This window comes from Oncorhynchus mykiss, chromosome 4 (genome assembly GCF_057628025.1).
Source record: "Oncorhynchus mykiss isolate SJ-2025 chromosome 4, ASM5762802v1, whole genome shotgun sequence".
Taxonomy (NCBI): domain Eukaryota; kingdom Metazoa; phylum Chordata; class Actinopteri; order Salmoniformes; family Salmonidae; genus Oncorhynchus; species Oncorhynchus mykiss.
In genome coordinates, this window is record NC_143025.1 from 68,644,345 (window position 1) to 68,656,199 (window position 11,855).

Sequence of the window (11,855 nt, forward strand, 5' to 3'; positions counted from 1 at the left end):
ATCTGGTTTGCTTAAGGATTTTGGAATGATTTATACTTTTACTTTTGATACTTAAGTATATTTTAGCAATAACATTGACTTTGATACTTAAGTATATTTGAAACCAAACACTTTTACTCAAGTAGTATTTTACTGGGTGACTTTTACATTTACTTGAGTCATTTTCTATTAAGGTATCTTTACTATTAATCAATTATGACAGTTGGGTACATTTCCCACCATTGTGTATAGTTGGAAAATAAATGCGATATGTCCCAATACTTTCTGAACTTGTTTTCTATCCCTCATTCCCACTTATCTAAATTACACAACAGGAAATAACTAATAGGCAATCGTCAATGAGCGTAAAGGACAAGAGCTAAGGAAAGGAATCATCTTCAAAGTATTAGGATTCATCCCATGTCTAAGCAAGAAGATGAGTCATCAATGAGGCTGGATCTCACCAACTGTCAAACGATCAGCCTGTGAATGCTTTCATCCAAGAAATCCCACAAAGCAGTAGCAGCAGCAGCTTTGCAATATCAGCAGAACATCACTGAACTCTAAGACCAGAGACGTGAGTCCTAATGGCCTTAATTCACAGTTCACACCACCAACCATGTATGGGTTAGGTGGTGAGGAACTCAGATGGAGAAAAATACAGAAAGACAAAGAAGAGCACATTTACAAGAACATTTGAGTGATGTGAACCTGAGATAAAACAAGTCAAAGATGACCAACCAAAGCAAGTTGAGTTTATTTGGGACCTCTGGGACATGGGTGTGAAGTGCCTACTTTTGTTTATAAACCTTGGCATGTCCCTGGCAAGGAAACACACACTAACTCAATTTGGCCACAGACTTAATCATATTTTGACTAGAATGTGAGCAATGTCAAAACAGAATTAAGGCCACATAGTGATACAAGTTTACAAGCAGCGGTTTGTGTGCTAGAGCAGGGCGGTTGATAGCACTAATGTGGCCATTATATAAGGCAACCAAATGCAATAGATTTTGGAGTTGCTTCTTTCACTACAAGACATTCCAAATTCAATGTCCTCAAACTCTGACTTAGTTTCAGTCTAAAGAAAAAGAGGGATGTGCAATATTAGGAACAAACTTAAGGATTCTGCAGTGTGTAGAATATTGAAAACACTCCCAACGTGTTGAGAGAAATTGCCTGTCAGGAGGCTGACTCCAGTGATTCTTCATCTAAAGGCAGAGATGACTGTTCTGTTCCAATAAATGAGCTTTTCCCCTAACGCACAAGCAGATTCATCTCTCAAGGTCATGTACCCTGGTTTCATTTTCATTCCTCTCCAGGTGAGAAAACGCTCACTTTTCTCTGATCAGCACGTGGACGCTTCTCTGTCTACCTGTGTGCTTTTGGTTATCTCTGAGAGATACCGTTCAAACAATCCCTGGAACTCATTTGATGTAATGTGACAGAATTATATGCATGTCTTTAATTACAGGTCTTTTGTGTTAAATAAGGTACAATAGCTGTAACATAATAGCCTTCATTTTCAATACCAATATCATCAAACCAAATAGTATGTGCTCAAGTGCATAATGTGTATAATGACATAATGAATAAAACATGTAGATTTCTCAGTGCTATTCCTTATCAGCAGCACATTCTAAAATTAATTCATGTCAACATTTATTAAAACCATTCAAATATAAAAATGTCTCTTTTCATAATATCTTCAACCAATGTAAAATAACATAAAAAGATCTCGACGCAGTAGAGATCTCTCCAGTTCTTCGACCTACAGGCTCTGATCCTTAACCCTTGACATCCAGTCTCAGGGGCAGAGGCGGAAGCGGGCCAGTATGAGCAGATGGTCAGAGGAGTTGTGCTCGAGTTCTGTCTGTCCCACCAGGGCCAGTCTGGCCAGCAGCTGCAGCCTTCGCCTGGGCAATGGACCCTCTGGAAGTAACATACAACAGCCATGGTTAAAGCCCTGACGTTTCCCTAATGATGTGATCTTAGTGAAGAAAAACTAGTCACGGTTACATAATTGCAGCCTGGGAGACTAATCACCTCCACAGCTCACTGCACTGCAGCAAAGCAGACTGCAGCATCTGTAGAGTTCACATTACAAGAACCACCTCACCATAAATAATATTTTGATTTAAAGATTTTGATCTAAATAATATTTTGATTTTGATCCCACTCTGCTTTAAAGTATAAAAATCAATCAACAAATCCTGTGTTGTATGTAGTGTACAGTACCAGTCAAGTTTGGACACACCTACTCATTCAATGGCTTTTCTTTGTTTTCACTATTTTCTACATTGTAGAATAGTAGTGAAGACATCAACACAATGAAATAACACATTTGGAATCATGTAGTAAAAAGTGTTTGAGATTCTTCAAAGTAGCCACCCTTTGCCTTGATGACAGCTTTGCACACTCTTGGCGTTCTCTCAACCAGTTTCACCTGGAAAGCTTTTCCAACAGTCTTGAAGGAGTTCCCACATATGCTGAGCACTTGTTGGCTGCTTTTCCTTCATTCTGTGGTCCAACTCATCCCTAACCATCTCAATTGGGTTGAGGTCGGGTGATTGTGAAGGCCAGGTCATCTGATGCAGCACTTTTTGAAATCTGACACCGCGGTTGCATTAAGGAGGAGTCTATCTTTAATTCTGTGAATAACACTTGTATCTTTTATCAATGTTTATTATGAGTATTTCTGCAAAATCATCTGATGTTTTGGAATCAAAACATTACTGCACGTAAGGCGCCAATGGAAACTGAGATTGTTGGATATAAATATGCACATTATCGAACAAAACATACATGTATTGTGTAACATGATGTCCTATGAGTGTCATCTGATGAAGATCAAAGGTTAGTGATTCATTTTATCTATATTTCTGCTTTTTGTGACTCCTATCTTTGGCTGGAAAAATGGCTGTGTGTTTTTTCGATTTGGCTATGACCTAACATAACCATATGTTGTGCTTTAGCTGTAAAGCAGTTTTTGAAATTGGACACAATGGGTAGATTAACAATATGTTTATCTTTCATTTGCTGTATTGGACTTGTTAATGTGTGAAAGTTAAAATATTTCAAAAAAAAAAATTTGAATTTCGCACACAGCCTTTTTAGTCGGAATGTTGTCGATGGGTACCGCCTGCGCTAGAAAGGTTAAAGTGACTAGTGATACATTTATTACATCCAATTTTTGTGTCTTGCAAAGACACGGCAGTTGGAACCAAAAATCTCAAATTTGGACTCATCAGACCAAAGGACAGATTTCCACCGGGCTAATGTCCATTGCTCGTGTTTCTTGGCCCAAGCAAGCCTCTTCTTATTGGTTTCCTTTAGTAGTGGTTTCTCTGCAGCAATTTGACAATGGAGGCCTGATTCATGCAATCTCCAGGTGGTGATCTCAGGCCTGCCGTCCTCTGTCAGGTAGTGGGAGTAGGCTGACGTCAGCCTCAGACTGTGCTCTATACTGGGTCTGGACTCACTGGTGGGACATGGGGAGGAGGAGAGACCCACTGTCACACAGGGCACAGGCTTAACAACACAGACAGATGCTCCTTGAAGTTGGAGCACTGCAATGACTGCATTGGACAAACAACAAATCATCCAGGGATAGACTTGTCACTTCTCCCTATGAGCAGTTCCACTCGCTTCACGCTAATATTGTTCGGGAAGGATTTGTCAACTCTCGTCTCCTCTTCTCTCCAATGCATACAAACAGAGTGAGCGAGACGGCGAGAGAGGGATGAGTGGATGCATCAGATGTGCAGACGCTGTTCAAAACAAATTAGAGCTGCGTCGAGCGGCACAGACACTCAACTGAGAATTCGTAGACGATCGAGAAAAAAAAAACACTTCCCTCCATTCTGCAAGCAAACGTGCAATCCTTGGAGAATAAAATCAACGAGTTACGTGGAAGATTAAACTACTAATGGGACATTTAAAAACTGTAACATCTTAGGCTTCACAGAGTCGTGGCTGAACGACGACAATATCAACATTCAGCTGGCTGGTTATACGATGTACGGGCAGGATAGATCAGCTGTGTCTGGTAAGACAAGGAGCGGCGGACTATGTATTTTTGTAAATAACAGTTGGTGCACGATATCTAAGGAAGTCTCGAGCTATTGCTCGCCTGAGGTAGAATATCTCATGATAAGCTGTAGACCACACTACCTACCGAGAGAGTTTTCATCTGTATTCTTTGTAGCTGTTTACATACCACCACAGTCAGAGGCTGGCACTAAGACAGCATTGAATGAGCTGTATTCCACCATAAGCAAACAAGGAAACGCTCACCCAGAGGCGGCGCTCCTAGTAGCTGGGGACTTTAATGCAGGAAAACTTAAATCCGTTTGACCAAATTTCTATCAGCATGTTAAATGTGCAATAATTCTATCTTCCTGATTCCTGCCCACAAGCAAACATTCAAGCAGGAAGCACCAGTGACTAGATCAATAAAAAATGTGGTCAGATGAAGCAGCGGCTAAACTACAGGACTGTTTTGCTAGCACAGACTGGAATACGTTCCGGGATTCCTTTGATGACATTGAGGAGTACACCACATCAGTCACTGGCTTCATCAATAAGTGCATCGATGACGTCGTCCCCACAGTGACCGTACGTACATACGCCAACCAGAAGCCATGGATTACAGGCAGCATCCACACTGGGCTAAAGGCTAGAGCTTCCGCTTTCAAGGAGCTGGACTCTAACCTGGAAGCTTATAAGAAATCCAGCTATACCTTCCGACGAACCATCAAACAGGCAAAGCGTCAACAAAGGACTAAGATCGAATCATACTACACCGGCTCTGGCACTCGTCGGATGTGGCAGGGCTTGCAAACCATTACAGACTACAAAGGGAAGCACAGCCGAGAACTGCCCAGTGACACGAGCCCTACCAGACAAGCTAAACTACTTCTATGCTCGCTTCGAGGCAAATAACACTGAAACATGCATGAGAGCACTAGCTGTTCTGGAAAACTGTGTGATCACGCTCTCCGCAGAAGATGTGAGTAAGACCGTTAAACAGGTCAACATTCACAAGGCTGCAGGGCCAGACAGATTACCAGGACGTGTACTGTGAGCATGCGCTGACCAACTGGCAAGTGTCTTGATCACGTCTGTAATACCAACATGTTTCAAGCAGACCACCATAGTGCCTGTGTCCAAGAACACTAAGGTAACCTGCCTAAATGACTACCAACCCGTAGCACTCAAGTCTGTAGCCATGAAGTGCTTTGAAAGGCTGGTCATGGCTCACATCAACACCATCATACCGCCCCAACAGATCCACAGATGATCCAATCTCTATTGCACTCCACACTGCCCTTTCACACCTGGACAAAAGGTACACCTATGTGAGAATGCTATTCATTGACTACAGCTCAGCGTTCAACACCATAGTGCCCTCAAAGCTCATAAATAAGCTAAGGACCCTGGGACTAAACAACTCCCTCTGCAACTGGATCCTGGACTTCCTGACGGGCCTCCCCCAGGTGGTAAGGGTAGGTAACAACACATCCGCAATGCCGATCCTCAACACAGGGGCCCCTCAGGGGTGTGTGCTCAGCCCCCTCCTATACTCCCCGTTCACTCATGACTGCACGGCCAGGAACGACTCCAACACCATCATTAAATTTGCCGATGACACAATGGTGGTAGGCCTGATCACCGACAACAATGAGACAGCCTATAAGGAAGAGGTCAGAGACCTGGCCGTGTGGTGCCAGGACAACAACCTCTCCCTCAACGTGATCAAGACAAATGAGATGATTGTGTACTACATGAAAAAGAGGACCGAGCACGGCCCCATTTTCATCGACGGGGCTGCAGTGGAGCAGGTTGAGAGCTTCAAGTTCCTTGGTGTCCACATCACCAACAAACTAACATGGTCCAAGCACATCAGACAGTCGTGAAGAGGCCACGACAAAACCTATTACCCCTCAGGAGACTGAAAAGATTTGGCATGGGTCCTCAGATCCTCAAAAGGTTCTACAGCTGCACCATTGAGAGTATCCTGACTGGTTGCGTCACTGCCTGGTATGGCAACTGCTCGGCCTCTGACCGCAAGGCACTACAGAGGGTAATGTGAACGGTCCAGTACATCACTGGGGCCAAGCTTCCTGCCATCCAGGACCTCTATACCAGGCGGTGTCAGAGGAAGGCCCTAAAAATTGTCAAAGTCTCCAGCCACCCAAGTCATAGACTGTTCTCTCTGCTACAGCACGGCAAGCAGTACCGGAGCTCCCCCCCCCCCCCCCCCCCTCTTTACACCACTGGTACTCTCTGTTGTCATGTATGCATAGTCACTTTAATAACTCTACCTACGTGTACATACTACCTCAACTAACCGGTGCCCCCGCACAGTGACTCTGTATCAGTACCCCTCTGTATACAGTCTCGCTATTGTTATTTTACTGCTGCTCTTTAATTACCTGTTACTTTAATCTCTTATCTTATTTTTTTTTTAAACTGCATTGTTGGTTAGGGGCTCATAAGTAAGCATTTCACTGTAAGGTCTACTACACCTGTTGTATTCTGCGCATGTGACTACTACAATTTGATTTGAAAAGCATTAATATTGAAGGTCTGCTGTGAGTCAGAGGAGCTACAGCTGGTGCAGTACCTGACAGGATCAGATCTCCCACAGTTACCTGACAGAAATAACTGACTGTAGGGATCACGGGCACTGTCTGTCTCAACTAAATGATTATTTAACCCTGAAATGCAACCGGGGCTAACTGACCTGTTCATAGTTGCCATAGCTTGTGCTTCAAAGTCCTGTACAGACAGGTTGGAGATATCCCCATCTGGGAGGAGAGAAGAGTATTAACGTCACATACAGATCAGAGGAAAGAAGGGTATTCCCTCAGTGTTGGTAATGGCCTAAAGCTGTTCACTGAGAGAGTGTGGGGTAAAATGATGGGTTACCTGTAGGCAGAGTCTCATACTGGATCTGCTGGGTGACGCCCAGGCTATGGGGCCAAATGGGCACGGTCACACACACACACACACACACACACACACACACGGGAAACATTCTGTTGCTTCACACAGTTTTGTCTAGCATAGTAAAGCAACTTGCTGTACACAGTTAATTTCACGATCTATTCTTTACTATCTACTGCATCTTAGCTGTTCTGTCACTGCTCATCCATATATTTGATACTTATATATTCTCATACCATTTCTTCACTAGATTGTGTGTATTAGGTTTTGTTGTGGAATTGCTAGATATTACCTGTTAGATACTGCTGCCCTGTCGGATCTAGAAGCACAAGTATTTCGCTACACACGCAATAACATCTGCTAACCATGTGTATGTGACCAATAAAAGTTGATTTGATGGCAAAGACAGGACATTCAACCCAGATTGAAAATGAACTACAAATACTGCAGAAAGATGACGCTTCACAGAGAGGAGCTCAACGAACATTCTATAACAGCCCACATTTGATATCAGGACTCCCAAAATATTATGTTCCCTCTGTAGTAATCAGCTTCAGCCACAGAGCTTATGATCCCACTGCAGATTAAGCCTGGGCATGTCGATGTTGAAGCCCTCACCTTGCATATGGGAATGCTGTCGTACTCCAGGCTGCTCTCCCTAACAAAGTTGTACAGAGGGGACCAGGGAACAGAGTTAAAATCCCCATAGAGGACGGTGGGATAAGAGCTGCCATCAGAGAGGCGGGACACTGTTGTGATTTCTGCAAGCAGCATAGCCAGCTGGGCCAGCTTAATGCCCCCATGCCCGGGGTTGTAAAGGAGGTGTGTGTTGGCCACACACAGGCCTCTGGGCTGAAGGGTCCCATGGGACGCAGTAACAGCACCAAGCCCAGGTTGCCCCGGTCTAGCAGGGGGATGCCCCGGCGGAAGTACTCCACTGGGTGACTGGACAGCAGGGAGAGGCAGTCCTTCTTATAGACGCCCGCACAGCCGTCAGGCTTCATGCCTGACCTCTACTTGTACTCCCACTGGTAACCTGGGGAAGGGAATGGGGGGGGGGGGGGGGAGACGAAGAAAATGTGACATTTCTCATAAACTGTGGGGAAACATGTACACAATTACAATATTTTTGAAAGTGAATAAAGTGAAACAGGAAAACCAAGTGGTTTAAGAAATACATTCTATGCCTGTGGCTCCCTCTAGTGGTAATGTTACATATGCGCTCCAATGGCAATATCACTTGCTTATTTACGCAGGCGGATACAAGGTTTTCAATTTAAAACAGACTGAGTTTACAGCTCAAATGAATAGGCCTACTCTTAATGAATCTCCCATGTGCAGATTCTGCGTGTAGACCAATAACGAGCAGCATTAGTTCCACGTAAGAGGTTTTCGTCACTTGTTATTTGGATGTATCAGGATCGGGCTAAACCAGTGCTTTAACTGCTTCACACGTTTGCCCACACAGTTCGGGGAGAGGGATTAAGTCTTAACCCTTTACACGCATACACTATAATTGACGTCAGAGCTCAGGCTACGCGCATCACAGTGCTATATTGGTTTTGACTGACAGCCGTTCTGAATTTGAGCACCACACACGACAAGTAGTTGCCCCCATACCTCCCGCTACTTGGGCAACTTTAGCAAATGTGTTGTAAATGCTGTAAATTAAGATGACTCAATGTATTTTGAAAGATGAGACCTTTAAAACGATAATAAATACTGATTTGAAGTCATTCAAGCGAGTCCAAATTTGCACTTAACATTTCCATATCATAAAACTCATGGGGTGGCAGGTGGCTTACAGGTTAAGAGTTGGGCCAGTGACCGAAAGGTAGGTAAACAACAACTGTAATTGTGTGACCACAGGGATGCAGGGTTGTGTTCCAAACAACCAAAAAACTTGCTCTAGTTCCTCAACGGCACAGCTAAGGGAGCTCAAAGAAGCACCTTATAGCTGAAGACTCTTCTTTGAGTCATACAAGTGCATTGAAATTATTAGGAACTGTGCACAGTTTGGAGAGGTGTGTGGGCACTTGGAGACAACTAGTCTTTTCACTCAAACCCTTGTCATTTTTTGTCTTATGTTGCACCTACTCCACATTTTACTGAATGTATCCAGAGTATTTTCAGATTTCGTTAGCAACAAAATGCTGTGAAAAGTACAGTAAATGTAAAATGCACATAAAATCAACAGTGTAATGTTTGGATGAAGTCTAGGGTCAGGTGAAATGTTGTCCTTTTCCCAAACATCAGACTGTTACAACCTCTTCCTCAACGTGATCAAGACAAAGGAGATGATTGTGGACTACAGGAAAAGTAGGACAGAGCACGCTCCCATTCTCATCGACGGGGCTGTAGTGGAGCAGGTTGAGAGCTTCAAGTTCCTTGGTGTCCACATAACCAACAAACTATCATGGTCAAAACACACCAAGACAAAGCCTATTCCCTTTCAGGAGACTGAACAGATTCGGCATGGGTTGTCAGATCCTCAAAAAGTTCTACAGATGCACCAGAGAGCTGGTTGGATTACCGTCTGGTATGGCAACTGCTTGGCCCCTGACCGCAAGGCACTACAGAGGGTAGTGCGAACAGCCCAGTAGATCACTGGGGCCAAGCTTCCTGCCATCCAGAACCTCTACACCAGGCGGTATCAGAGGAAAGCCCCCCAAAAATACCAAAGACTTCAGCCACCCTTGTCATAGTCTGTTCTCTCTGCTACCGCATGGCAAGCGGTACCGGAGTGCCAAGTTTAGGTCCAAGAGGCTTCTAAACCGCTTCTACCCCCAAGCCATAAGACTCATGAACAGCTAATCAAATGGCTACCCGGACTATTTGCACTGCCCGCCCGCGCTTTTACGCTGCTGCTACTCTCTGTTTATTATTCATGCATAGTCACTTTATCTACCAAATTACCTCAATTACGTCGACTAACCTGTGCCCCCGCACACCCCCGTACCCCCTGTATATCCTGTAGCCTCGCTACTGTTATTTTATTTTTGTTCCTTAATAATTTTTTATTTTCTATTTTTCTTATTTATTTTTTTACTTGAGTTTATTTTAGAAAATACTTTCTTAACACTTATTTTCTTAACATGTCATTGTTTGTAAAGTCTACTACACCTGTTCTATTCAGCGCATGTGACAAATGACATTTGATTTGATGGTTACTCCATGGATATGTATCTGAAAGAAGTCGCTATGAAAAAGACGCAACAGTCTCTAGAAGGCAGAATGTTGAATAAAATCATGTTTACATTTACTTTACCGGTTGTACATGCTGTTGGTCTTTTTGGCAGTAAGCAATGGAGATAGGGTTGGTTTTTTACCCAATTTTTTTGCGGCACCGGTAGATTCTGTAGTTTGCGTTCTCAATCTGTTGACGCATTTCACGTAATGCACAACATGTAAACAATAGCGAATGTACTTGGCCGAAGAACGTTTCCTCACAATAAGCCGGAAATGTTAGCCATCTCTTTCTTCTTATTATCCGATGAGGTTTAAGGGCGGATGGCATCCAATAAATGTTGCATTAACGCCACCTACTAGTCTGGAGTCCAAATCCCTTATAAATAAAATACAAATAAACAAATACTCTGCCATCTAACACTACACTCACACAACAAAATTAACAAATACAAATAATGAAAAACAACACCACCCTACTCCACTATTTAAATATATTTAATCCTACCTCAGGCCAACAACCTGAAAGAATGTGACGACACCACCACTTAACACAGTCTGTAACTCCTCTGATGTCAAGTCTCGCACACCCAAATACCTCTCTGCAGCTGCAGCTGCCACGACAACCTTCATTTTCTGTGACGTTCATCCCTGCAGTACAGTTGATAACCATTGCTATAAATGCTAAAAGTCCAAACATATTGAAACATACAGTTGAAGTCGGAAGTTTACATACACCTCAGCCAAATACATTTAAACTCAGTTTTTCACAATTCCTGACATTTAATCCTAGTAAAAATTCCCAGTCGTAGGTCAGTTAAGATCACCACTTTATTTCAATAATGTGAAGGGTCAGAATAATAGTAGAGAGAATGATTTATTTCAGCTTTTAATTATTTCATCACATTCCCCGTGGGTCAGAAGTTTACATACAGTCAATTGGTATTTGGTAGCATTGCCTTTAAATTGTTTAACTTGTGTCAAACGTTTCAGGCAGCCTTCCACAAGCTTCCCACATTAAGTTGAGTGAGTTTTGGCCCATTCCTCCTGACAGAACTGGTGTAACTGAGTCACTGAAGGTTTGTAGGCCTCCTTGCTCCCACACGCTTTTTCAGTTCTGCCCACACATTTTCTATGGGATTGAGGTCAGGGCTCTGTGATGGCCACTCCAATACCTTGACTGTGTTGTCCTTAAGTAATTTTGCCACAACTTTGGAAGTATTCTTGGGGTCATTGTCGATTTGGAAGACCCATTTGCGACCAAGCTTTAACTTCCTGACTGATGTCTTGAGATGTTGCTTCAATATATCCACATAATTTTCCTTCCTCATGGTACATCTATTTTGTGAAGTGCACCAGTCCCTCCTGCAGCAAAGCACCCCCACAACATGATGCTGCCACCCCCATGCTTCACGGTTGGGATGGTGTTCTTCGGCTTGCAAGCATCCCCCTTTTTCCTCCAAATTTAATGATGGTCATTATGGCCAAACAGTTCTATTTTTGTTTCATCAGTACGATCTTTGTCCCCATGTGCAGTTGCAAACTGTAGTCTGGCTTTTTTTATGGTGGTTTTGGAGCAGTGGCTTCTTCATTGCTGAGCAGCCTTTCAGGTTATGTCGATATAGGACTCGTTTTACTGTGGATATAGATAATTTTGTACCTGTTTCCTCCAGCATCTTCACAAGGTCCTTTGCTGTTGTACTGGGATTGATTTGCACTTTCCACACTAAGGTACGTTC

At 43.3% G+C, this 11,855-nt stretch overlaps 1 long non-coding RNA gene across 2 annotated transcripts; it reads right to left on the reverse strand.

Annotated features, from left to right (window-relative positions):
* Positions 1 to 715: 715 nt before the first annotated feature.
* Positions 716 to 10,432, reverse strand: LOC149984115 (uncharacterized). 2 transcript variants are annotated; one of them, XR_016495392.1, is made up of 4 exons: positions 10,188 to 10,432; positions 7,549 to 7,966; positions 6,728 to 6,791; positions 716 to 1,911 (listed from the first exon to the last, which is right to left on the reverse strand). It is a non-coding gene; the product is annotated as an uncharacterized LOC149984115 (long non-coding RNA). The 2 variants fall into 2 exon arrangements; XR_016495391.1 differs by having other exon boundaries at positions 1,443 to 1,911; positions 10,199 to 10,398.
* Between the last annotated feature and the right edge of the window lie 1,423 nt (positions 10,433 to 11,855).